This window comes from Silene latifolia, chromosome 9, assembly GCF_048544455.1.
Source record: "Silene latifolia isolate original U9 population chromosome 9, ASM4854445v1, whole genome shotgun sequence".
NCBI classification, from domain to species: Eukaryota; Viridiplantae; Streptophyta; class Magnoliopsida; order Caryophyllales; family Caryophyllaceae; genus Silene; species Silene latifolia.
This window is the reverse complement of record NC_133534.1, coordinates 121,461,479-121,474,679: the sequence shown is the minus strand read 5'-3', so window position 1 is coordinate 121,474,679 and position 13,201 is coordinate 121,461,479. Positions and strand designations below refer to the sequence as shown.

Sequence of the window (13,201 nt, the reverse complement as noted above, 5' to 3'; positions counted from 1 at the left end):
AATCTTGCCCACAATTTTATCAACCAACACATTACAATCATGAGTAGTGAGCCTACCAGCTTGAATTGGGATGCCTAAGTATTTCACTGGTAAGGATCCTTCTCTAAAACCAGACACCTGAATAATATCACTCCTGAGCTCCTCAGACACTCCATTAAACACCACTTCAGACTTGGCAGCATTAACTCTAAGGCCTGAGGTAGCAGAGAATGTAGCAAAAGCACGCAATAATAACATAATAGACCTCACCTCACCCTTACAGAACATGAGTAAATCATCAGCAAATAACAGGTGGTTCAGTTTAAGAGTACCACACAATGGATGGAACCTAAAAAACCACTTCTGAGTTGCAAAATCCAGCACTCTAGTTAAATACTCCATGCAAATAGTAAACAGCAGGGGAGAAACAGGATCCCCCTGTCTTAATCCCCTCTTCCCCTTAAAATAACCAAACTGAGCCCCATTCAGATTCAAAGAGAAAGAAGTGGACCTCACACAATTCATCACAAGTATCCTGAACTTCTCAGGAAAGCAAAGAGCATCAAGCATCTGATCCAGAAATTTCCATTCTATAGTGTCATAAGCTTTTTGCAGTAGATTCATACTTAATCTAACATGTTTTCATAAAATTGCTTGCTTGTTGTAGTGTCAACTTATGCACATGTTATGCTTGATTAAAAACCTTGCATGCATACATCTCTTATCTATTCAACAAGACTTGTAAGATATAAACTAACTCGAGTCTTGTTAGACCATGCAATAAAGTGACTAGGAAGAAACTAAGTCGACTTGTAGGTGTTGTACAGTCTTGACCAACTCGGCTCTGGGACCCAAATCTTCCTAGGAATTGTAAGACATAAACTAACTCGATTCCACTACAACAATAATTTGCTTGCAACCATGTAAACATGTTCCTATGATCACCACCATGAGTCTCCTATAAACCCATGACACCCTAGTGCCTTAATCTATTGTTTATAAACTCCTACATTACATGCTTGTTTTATTTTCATTTCTTTACATTTCATTGTTAAGTAGTGTAGTTTGTTACCTCAAAACTCAACCCAATTTGTGGCACCCTAAGACATAACTTTCTATAACCGATAACTTAATTCAATACCCGTCCTTTGGGATCTGACCTTTACTCACCACTCTACTAAGAGTATTTTGTTTAGATTATAAATATTGTTTTGATTGGTTAGTTTAGACAACAAATTTTGGACCGAATCAAAAATGGTGCCGTTGTCGGGGAAGGCGTTCAATTGAGTTGTTATAATTTGTTGTTTTTAGTTGTGTCTTTCTTAACCTTGGGGAAGTCAAACTCCTCAAGGTAGTTTTAATTGTTTTCTAGTTGTTTGATTTTTGCATGTCTAGGATATCACAAGATATACCTTTACCTTTTGATCCCGAAATTGAAAGAACCTTGACCAACATTAGAAGAACCGTTAGAAGGAATTCAACAAGTTTGGGTATTGGAGAACTTGTGAACATCGGTGTTGTCCAATTGGATAGTGTTGAGTTTACTAACCCTTTTTCAAGAGAAGGAGAGGAGAACACAATTCAAAACCAACCACAAAATCAACCCACAATGCCTAAATTTTCATCTCATTCCTTACCAACCGAGGAGAACCTACCAAATGGTACTCCTACATCACCACATCTAACCGGTAATTTCATTGCCAAATCTGCATTCATACAATTAGTTGAGAGAAGTCAATTTAGAGGGATGCCTAGTGAAGATCCTCATCTACACATGGAAACTTTTTGTGACTATTGTGATGCAATATCTCAAACCGGAGTGACTCAAGACCAAATTCGATTGGTGTTGTTTCCTTTTTCCTTTATCGCAACCACAAAAAAATGGTTAAATAGCCTAGACAAGGCTACCCTTGGAATTGATTCATGGAAGAAGTTAGCACTTGTTTTCTACAAGAAGTTCTATCCTCCGAAGAAGACTAAAATGTTGAGAGCCCAAATCACCAGGTTTAAGCAAAGGGGTGAGGAATCATTATATGAAGCTTGGGAGAGATTCAAGGATACTTGTCGCTCTTGCTCTTGTCCTCACCATAGACTAAGCGAATGGTTCCTTGTTCAACAATTTTGAAATGGGTTATATGAAGACTCACGAAATGTGCTTAATATGGACTCCAATGGGAGGTTCACCGAGGTTGATGACAACCAAACATGTGTGAAAATCGAAGAAATAGCGGGTCATAATTCCCAATATAGTAGGCCGAGAAAAGCCACTAGAGGAGGGAAGCATGAGGTGGACTCTATCAGACAATTGGGTGCTCAACTAAGTGCTCATATCGACACCATAAACTTGAAGTTTGAGAAGGGCATAACGAATCTTGATGAAGCTTCCCAATAACCCAGACAACATGTGAATGCTATGATGGCGACATCCTCAATCCCAAATGGAGTGTGTGGGAGTTGTGGAACCTTGGGACATGATCAACATGAATGTAGGGGAACGAATTGTTGGAATATGTGTTCTCCGACAATAATGCGATCACAACTGTCGATCATGATGATCACATGTTTAAGTCTCATTTTTAGAATACATGTGGGAAGTAATATTTTACAGTTAACTGGTCCGCACATATCGGTAATGATTGGCTGACTAGAGTTTGACATTACTGTCGTGCGACGGTGGTGATCAGTTGATCCCCTTAGGTCATACCTAAAGGGTAACACTCTTAATTGATTATTTAATTGATCCTATTACGATACGGGTTAATTAAATTACTTAAAATTGACGGACGATTTGAGAAGTAATATTTACGTATCTCATTGTAATTTGATTAAATAAGATACGGTCTAAGTAATCGAATTGTTTTATTGCTTAGATGAAATTTTTGTTTACGGAAACAATTAAAACGGAATGAATAAATTATTATAAATACAGAATGTTGTAGTTTATAATTCGGAAACACTTTTTGGTACAAGTAATTATGAATTACTAGGTTAATTTTATAAGTGACATATTTTATTAATATGTTGATTTTTAATTGTTAAAAATACATTTTATACTCATAATGTCTTGGAACATGTTACATGTGATAAATTGACAAAATAATGTGTAAAATGGACTTTCCATTTTACACAATATGTACCGAAAATAAGGAGGGAGTATTATGCTTAATTATGTTAAATATGTTTAGTGGAAAGCATAGTCATAAGACCTAAATACATAGCCTTGCATGCCTAATTTCTTGGGAAGAATTGAAGCTCATGCATTGGCCCCTTTTCTCACCTCCTACCCGTTTTCCCAACCATGCAAGCAAAGGGTTTTTACACTTTTATAATCTCTATTATGAAATAGATAATGACTAGTGTGTTGTGCATATTATTCATTTCATTCACAAAAATAACTTAAAGAAGTTTAGAAAGAGAAATAAATACTCCAAAATTCCTCTTCTCTTTGCCGAAAATTCAAGAGGACAAAACAATATTTTGGGTCAATTTTATTAAGATTAGTATTGTTCTAGTAATAATAATATTAGTCTTTTAAGAGGTTATCTTGGGTACAAATCCTTGGGAGGGATTCTAAGCTTGAATCCTTGTTCATCCAATATTAGGAAGCTCAAGAACAAGTGAGTAGGAGAACTCATTTGTGCCCATTTATCCGAAAATTAAATGTAAGGAAACGATTTCTTCTTTATTCTACTTATGTTTGCATGCATAAGATCTAAATTAATTTTATGACTAAATTAATTGTAAAATATATGAATATAACGAAATATGAGATTAATAATCACGTACAAGCGGTATCAAGAGCCTTAAGTTGTTTGCATGCAAATCGGTTATTGTTTTTCCGAGTTTACGATTAACAAATAAAACTTATAAATTTGTGTTTCTTATGATATATCACGAAATTTATTATGCAGGTTAAAGTTTCTGATCCTAAAATATTTTTAGGATATTTTGGTTTATTTATGGATTTTATTGTTCATTTTTATTAATAATGGCATTAAAATGTGATTTTTATGATTAAAATGTCATTTTTGGACTAAAAATAGCTAAACTTTGATTTTCCTAATGGTTTTTGGATATATTTTCACATATATTATATAATAATCGCCTGTAAATTTGTATAATAATATGAGTTGTTATGCTCGAAATATGGATTTTTCAATTTAAAATCGTATTTAAATTGATAAATAGGTTAATATGAGATATATTTCGAATATGGTCATAGAAGTTTACTATGTTGTCACCTGCAATTTTACAAGATGTGTGTAAAATATTTGGCTATAATGAAGTCTTAATGCATGATTTATGAATTTTTGAAGAAAAATCACATAAATAGTGACATTAATTAGTAAAAATTGCTAAAACATACTTCATGACTAAGGAAAAACGTCGCATGTTGCATTTTATCACATATTTCAGATCTAAAAGTGAAAAGTTAATAAAAATAATTTTTCTCATATTTTTATGGTAATAATTGATAAATCGGATAAACCGCAACATTGTTTTTCTCGATAAATTTCAAAAAAAATTTTAACCTAAGTTTTGAACATTATGAGTGTCATGGTATTTTTCCAGAATTTTTATGAGTTTAAATTTCAAATTTCAAAATTATTTGAAATTTTTATGATTTATTTGAAGTTTATGACATAATATTTTAATTTTGAGTCCATTTATGAACAATTTGAAGAAATATAAGTTAATTATTGTCAATATGTTAGTGGAGACTAATTTTGAGTCCTAAGTTGGTTAGGGTAATTAAGTTGTACATAAATATGAATTTATGTAATTATTGTGAGTTTAAAAGGTTAAATCACGCAAATCCGTAAAAACCGATTAATATACGATATTGGCTCCTTAAAGGCGATTTAGCATAAAATTGGGCATGTTCATACATATTATAATGCTTTATTTTATTTATGATTGTCATAATTTTAATTTTATGTAATTTTTGAATTATGTAATTTTTCTTAGTTGGCCTTAGTTTTAATTGATATTACCCGAAATGTATGGGAATATCGATTCGGTTGTAATTTATTGTGATCTCGTATCACCGTTTTATAATTTAATAGATTTATTTTATTTACAAATGTATAATAGGAAATTATGTAATTCATTTATAATTTTATTTATTACTTTGTAATTTCCCGGAGTTTCCATGAAGACGGTGTTACCTGGAGATGCGTGCCAAGACCGAAGTTCAAGGGATCAAAGGAGTTGGTTTCCGAATTTGTAATAGTTTATTAGCTTTACTTTTTTTAGGAAGGCTATACTAGGATTTTATTTTTTTTTATGCTTTGGATTTTATTTATATGTTGCATGCATCGCTAAATCGCCATAACTAAAACATGCATTGTCTTTTTTTTTATCGAGTTTATCGACCGTGTCAATTACAATTATCGTAGTTCACCGCTGTAGTTCACTTAAAACGTGATAGATAATAAATTGACATGACCTCTCGCTAAAACAAACAATTGAGACTTAGCCTTACCAAAAAGTAGAAACCATGAAAACCTATTTCGTGAGGGAGTGCATTCGGCCACACCGGGGTACAAGCCTTGTTACGTAGGGGAATTGAGTGATAAATGTCTATCCACCGAATTCATGTTGATGAGGGATTTATCGGCCACACCGTGCCCAAATTAATGTGGTTTTGGATCATGGACACATTTATTCGAAATTTGGATTTAGCTCAACGGAAGTATTCGTAACCGTAGTTGCATGTGTTCCGGGCTTAAGATAAATGTTAATTTAATTTTATCGACCAAGAGTTCTAAAAGTAGAATCGGTTAAAGAGTTAATCCACCGAGTTATATTGATAAGGGTTTCATCGGCCACACCGTGCCCAAGTTAATATGAATTTGGGTCTTGGAATCATTTATAATAGTTGGGTAGAGGTCACTATATAAATGCTCATATCTTGTTAATTTATTTAAAAGTATGATATTAAAAACGACAAATGTTTTATTCCTTCTATTTTTGTTTTGTAGACCACTTTAATTTCTCATAACAAATGGCCGCACCAAACACCAACGCCACACCTCTCACTAATGCTTGATGGCTCCGATCCTTCATGGATCGTTGTAAACTTGAAAAGAATGGGTCAAATTTCTCCGATTGGGATGCCCAACTCAAATTAGCCACCCAAGGTGACGACAAGCTTCGCTACCTCACCGAGGCCTCTCCACCCGAACCTAATGCTAGGTCGAGTGCCGCCACTAAGGAAGCATATGAGGCTTACCACAAAGAGTCCGCCGCAATGAAAAATGTGTTGATTTTTGCGATGGAGGCGGATCTCCAAAGGAGAGCCTTTAAAATGGGCACCGCTAATGAAATCTATTCCAAGCTTGTGACAATGTTTTCACAAACTCCGAGGATCGTCCAATATGAGGCGGCCTCGGCATTCTTTGATCTCGATTTCAAGGAGGGCCAAAAGGTTAGCCCTCACGTGCTCAAGTTGTTGGAGTTAGTCGAGACTTTGAAGATTCAAAAAGTTGAAATCCTCAAAGAACTCATTGTAGATAGGATTCTACACTCCTTATCCAAAGTCAAAGCATATGTTCAATTCCGGGTGAATTTTAACATGCAAGACAAGGACGTGTCTCTTGAAGAGTTGCCCATGTTACTTGTGCAAGCCGAAAGAGACATGGGGTTAAATGTTAACCCACCTAAGGATGTGCTTAACATAAGCACCAAGAGTAAGGGGAAGTTCAAGAAGAATGGGAAAAAGGGGAAGAGGCAAGCTCCCATGTCCACCATGGCTAAGACTTTTGAAGCTAGCACTTCCAAGACCAAGAAGGGTCCTCTTGACAAATGCCATTATTGTAATGGTGTTGGACATTGGAAGAGGAATTGTTCCAAGTACCTTGGTGACATCAAAGCTGGAAAAATCACTCCAGTAGGTAAATGACTATCCTTTCTTTTATGTTTCTAATTCAACTATGGTATTTTGATACAAAGTTGTGATAATGTATCCCCTTTTATTATAAATAGGGCCTCCTCCAAGCAAAGACAAAGGAAAGGGAAAGCAAGCTTGAGAAATCATCAAGGAGCTAGGAGTAGCTTCCAATGAAGCTTGGCTTTTTATTATTGTCTTATTTTAAGTTATGTTTCGGATTTTAGAACTATTTTGATTTCCGTGTTTGACATGGAAATGGATTTTGGATCCTTTCTAAACAATGGTTGTATTTTGGATAATGGTGGCTTGGTTTGCAACCCAAGTCACCCCTTTTATCGTATTTCCTTGTTCTAAAAATTCGTCTTTATATGCTTGCACATAGAAACATATGATCATCTACTTAAAGTGATCCAATAGATAACTATAATGATGGGATTCATTATATGCCCACAAGCTTAAGGCTTGTGTATGATCAATTATAAGGTGATGTTGAGTTGATGAACTCTCCTAAAGGAATGTAAATTACCAAGTACACTCATCAAATCTAAAACTATTAGTCAATCTATGAGATAGTCCTCCTTATACTTCAAAATCATTATTTGTGTCTTATTAGCTATCTTTGAATATCTAGTGTATTTATTCTAAAGATAGAGTGAGAGAAAAATGAAGACACAATGAATGCCAAGACAATTTGTATACTTGAGTAAATGAGATCTACAAAAGAAAGAATGATTTATATACCTAAATAAAAAGTATACACAAATAGATGAGATCTATGGTCTTGAATAGATGAGATCTACATGACAAAAGAGACCAAGTGAAGTAATCAAAAGAATATGCTCTCAAGATAACTACACGAGGAGACCAAAAGAAAGTTTTGGAAGAAAATGACTAATGAAAAGTCTTGACAAGAGATTTGGCTAGTTTATGAACAACATTTGACCAAGAGTTTCAACATTGATATTTACTTAAGAGCCAAAATGAAACAAAGTTGCATCCTTGAAAATAAATGAGATTTATAACTAAAAGTTGCAAAGAAAGATATGCCGATATCTAAAAGAGCTAAGTTAATTGTTAACCACGCTAGTGTCATTACTTAACCTCATTATGAAAATGAAATGGTTAAACGTCCTTCCGAAAAAGGGTATTTTGAAAAGGACGTGTATTAAATGAAATTCACATTTAAATAATGACATTGCTACGCATCATTATACTTTCCATGAGTTTAAGGCTGAAACCTTTTTAAAATAGGTATTTTGAAAGGATATGCTGGGAACATGCATATATGGGTTTAATCTTAATAACTTGGCAAAGCCAAATGTATTTCAATTCTTGAAATGTTTCGATTGAGTAGTCAATTGCGAAATGTGTGGAATTAAGTGGGAGTTTGAAATTATCATGGGAAGACATGAAATTTAGTGGGAGCAATCATCTTATAAAATTTATAACTCATTACTCATTGAGAATGACGAGCTAGTACTATCTTTCACAAAGAAGTATTTGAGTTTTCAATTTTGGATGAAAATGGACTATGATGAATCCAATCACATCATGGGATGTTGGATAAGTATTGAGATATGTACATCAAATCAACGAGAAACGTAGGTTATTCATATCGATGAAAATGGAATTACCATAAGCAGTCATGGTCATTCATTGAACCTAAAAATGGTTGATCACATGATTAAAATTACTAATGTTTCCGCCATTAGTATAATCATGCACATGTCCAATAATGAATCATATGTTTAAGAGCATGATGAGTCATTGGAAAGCCATAGAAGAATCGTCATGAATTCTCGAGGAGAACTAATGAGCTATTCTAGTGTTTGACAGAACACTCTGTTATGTGACAAGACGTTGCACATATTGAAGTTCGAAAATGCGTAAGGATTTATGAAAATCCTAGGCTATTCAAGCTAAAAGGAGAAATAAGAAGTTGGAAAGATACTTAGTTATGGTAAGAAGTTACTCAAAACTATATTTCCTAATATGCTAGGACTTTTGAGAAGTGCTAGGCTAATCATCTTGACAATTGTTGCAAGACCCTACAAAACGTATACCTAGTGCATTGCGAGTTGGTAGAACACTTGACCAGTGCAAGTTATATCATCCACCACAATTCGTTGGTTATGTGATAAACAACAAGAAAGTTCCTTTAAGATAAAGAACCTAAACCTAGGTTGGGAACCTAGATGTGTACTTGGTAAGGTTCATGCTATGTGAGACAAACATGAAAATAAAGGAATATGAAATTCAAGAGTTTGAACACATGGACACATGGTATGTTAAACTCATGTTGCAAACGACTAGTGATTGCACAATTGCGATATACATCACAAGGTTGTAATATGGTATTGACTACCCGAATGTGATGTCGACATTCGTTGTTTGAGTTGTTATTAACTCACCTTATACTTTGTTACATCCAAACGGGTTGCAGAGACAATTGAACCCCGTTAAAGTGAACACGGATTAGCATTGTACTCGCCCATAGTCACTTACATGAGGTGACATCTCGAAGTGACTACAGTGTGATGCGATTGATGGCAAGTTCAAGTGCCATGGAGTCATGTATGATGACTAGTCGATCACATAGGCAGACTATTTGGAACACTTTGTCGGGCCTTATGACCGCTTATAGAGTTCTGGCAAATTTATATAGCCTGGTCGTGGCGAGAGCTACTATAGTATTCTAATGAGTCGATTCTTTTGACGAAAGACTGTTCGCCTAAGGTGGCACAGTTTCAGATTAACTTTGATTTGTGTTACTACGACCTTCGTAAATGGGGTCAAATGGGCATATTTTTGGTTATGATGGCTGTGGCTAGTCAAAGGGAATAAGTGCGATAGGAATTGTCCACCCCTTGTCAGGGTTATAACAATATCTCAGGGCCACTCGAGGATTAATGAACTGGAAATGCGTGGCCACGCCCGGAAGGTATCGATGGTAGATAAATCCGGTCAATCAGTTATTCTCCAGATCGAGGAAACCACTCTCGATATGATCACTTGCAAGTACGACCTGAAAGATACCCTGCATTGATTGGGAGATAGTAATAGGACAAGAGAATTGGTAACGCACACTTGTCGAGGACAAGTGGGAGATTGTTGGAATATGTGTCCTCCGACAATAATGCGAATCACAACTGTCGATCATGATGATCACATGTTTAAGTCTCATTTTTAGAATACATGTGGGAAGTAATATTTTACAGTCAACTGGTCCACACATATCGGTAATGATTGGCTGACTAGAGTTTGACATTACTGTCGTGCGACGGTGGTGATCAGTTGATCCCCTTAGGTCATACCTAAAGGGTAACACTCTTAATTGATTATTTAATTGATCGTATTACGATACGGGTTAATTAAATTACTTAAAATTGACGGACGATTTTGGAAGTAATATTTACGTATCTCATTGTAATTTGATTAAATAAGATATAGTCTAAGTAATCGAATTGTTTTATTGGATAGATGAAATTTTTGTTTACGGAAACAATTAAAACGGGATGAATAAATTATTATCAAAACCGAATATTGTAGTTTATAATTCGGAAACACTTTTTGGTACAAGTAATTATGAATTACTAGGTTAATTTTATAAGTGACATATTTTATTAATATGTTGATTTTTAATTGTTAAAAATACATTTTATACTCATAATGTCTTGGAACATGTTACATGTGACAAATTGACAAAATAATGTGTAAAATGGACTTTCCATTTTACACAGTATGTACCGAAAATAAGGAGGGAGTATAATGCTTATTTATGTTAAATATGTTTAGTGGAAAGCATAATCATAAGACCTAAATACATAGCCTTGCATGCCTAATTTCTTGGGAAGAATTGAAGCTCATGCATTGGCCCCTTTTCTCACCTCCTACCCGGTTTCCCAACCATGCAAGCAAAGGGTTTTTACCCTTTTATAATCTCTATTATGAAATAGATAATGACTAGTGTGTTGTTCATATTATTCATTTCATTCACAAAAATAACTTAAATAAGTTTAGAAAGAGAAATAAATCCTCCAAAATTCCTCTTCTCTTGGCCGAAAATTGAAGAGGACAAAACAATATTTTGGGTCAATTTTATTAATATTAGTATTGTTCTAGTAATAATAATATTAGTCTTTTAAGAGGTTATCATGGGTATAAATCCTTGGGAGGGATTCTAAGCTTGAATCCTTGTTCATCCAATATTTGGAAGCTCAAGAACAAGTGAGTAGGAGAACTCATTTGTGCCCATATATCCGAAAACTAAATGTAAGGAAACGATTTCTTCTTTATTCTACTTATGTTTGCATGCATAAGATCTAAATTAATTTTATGACTAAATTAATTGTAACATATATGAATATGTCGAAATATGAGATTAATAATCACGTACACGAATGAACTAGTGAATGCTTTCCAAGCCTACAAGAATGGTACCCTTTATTCCAACTACTACAATGAGAATACCAAATTCCATCCAAACCTCTCATACAAAAGCCAAAATGTCCAAAACCCTCAACCCACATACGCACCACCTCCAATGAGAAATTCTACTAAAAGACCATACTACAATCAGCCCAATGACCAAGCTTTTAATGTCCAAAAAGCGGTCACTAGTACAATTAAGGCAATTGGCATCGGTTGTAAATAGTGATTGGCAAACCGATGCCAATCCAGGCGATGTAAATGACCTTTTTTTGAATTGGCATCAGTTGATGAACCGATGCCAATTTGAACATATTGACATCGGTCTGTATTCAATTGGCATCGGTTCATAACCGATGGCAATTTAAACATATTGCCATCGGTTGCACCAAAAGAACCGATGCCAATTTTTGCATTATTGGCATCAGTTGTAACTTAGTAACCGATGTCAATCATCAATTACAACAGCGAAAAAAAAAATTCATGCCTGGCCAATAAATAAATTGTACTACGTGCATTTGTTTTCTAAAAGCTATAGAAAATTCGACAATATCTCTTTATAAATTGAACAATCCAAATTTCATAACAACTTCAATACCAACAAATCCGAATCCAATACTACCATTCAACGAATTGTATCCAACTACAAAATCACATACATGAAACCCCTTAACGATTCGAGTATCTAAATCAATTGTTCACTACATTATACATATTTGTTTTACAATATACAGCCCAAGCCTCCTGAACCTTGTTCAGTTCTTCAAGTGTTATTACTGAACCTGAAACACACAGTAAACAAGAATAATATATTAATAACTAAACTACGACTTAGAACAACTTAGAAAGAGAAATAAACTAAAACTTAGAACAATTTAGAATGAGAAAAATGTTTCATACGCCAGTACGACCAACAAACAATATACATTTATACTTAAAAAGTAGGCCACATTATGCAATTACTACAAGACTAAAAGTTGATCTCAAACAAAGTACTTCCGAAACTCAAGCATCAACAAAGAAGACATTAACACAAATGTCACAAACATAGCAAAAAGCAATGGAAACTTCTATAATTGAGTTCTTATAACACCATAAACTCATGGGGATTCACCACATAGTACAGCAGGTCGGGTCAGGTTCACTAATTATTTATTTTCATGATCTACCGGTCAAGTTTTTTAGTACAAAGGGCGCATGAGTGTGTGCCCCATCAGGCCATCACCACGGGCTCTTGTTACCTCGATGCGTCTAAGCATCAATTAAAACTAAGATATGGTGTGAAACTACATGTTTAACAATAAATCAAACCCAACACCTCAACCAACTCAACAACAACAAACGACTCACTGAGTTCTCGTATGGGTAGTTTCATGATGTGTTATCATGAGACAATCTCATATGAGAATTTGCAAAAAAGAAAGGCATAAATATCACAGTTGAGAAATTTATTCACACTTCACTACTTCAAAGCTTTATTTATCAGAAATTCATAGAATCAAAATTCCTTTTAGCTTTTAGTTGGTCGTTTTATATTTAAAACTAGCTTAATACCCGTGCAAAATGCACGGGTATATATAATAGCCATTTAATAATGTATAGATAAATATAATTATAACTGACGTACAAATTTATAAATTTATCTTTTGTCTAACCATAGTCAAGATAAGATCCCATCAGCATCTAGCTAAACGTTGTTACCAAGTAGGCAAGTATAAATGTACAATGCACAAAAATTTTCTACCTTGATTTGAAAGTTATGGACCTGAACCTATAAATTATACCGAGTACTAATTACGAATTAGATGCAACCCTAAGATCCATAGTTTGCATGGGGAAAACTATATTTTAGACTCCTTAAAATCAACTTGGTAGCAATCTAGCTTAGACAATGGTCAGATT

General features: G+C 34.4%; 1 non-coding gene across 1 annotated transcript; it reads right to left on the bottom strand.

The window, feature by feature from the left end:
- Positions 1-1,960: 1,960 nt before the first annotated feature.
- LOC141603797 (small nucleolar RNA R71) lies at positions 1,961-2,067 on the bottom strand. Its single transcript, XR_012525647.1, has one exon. It is a non-coding gene; the product is annotated as a small nucleolar RNA R71 (small nucleolar RNA).
- Between the last annotated feature and the right edge of the window lie 11,134 nt (positions 2,068-13,201).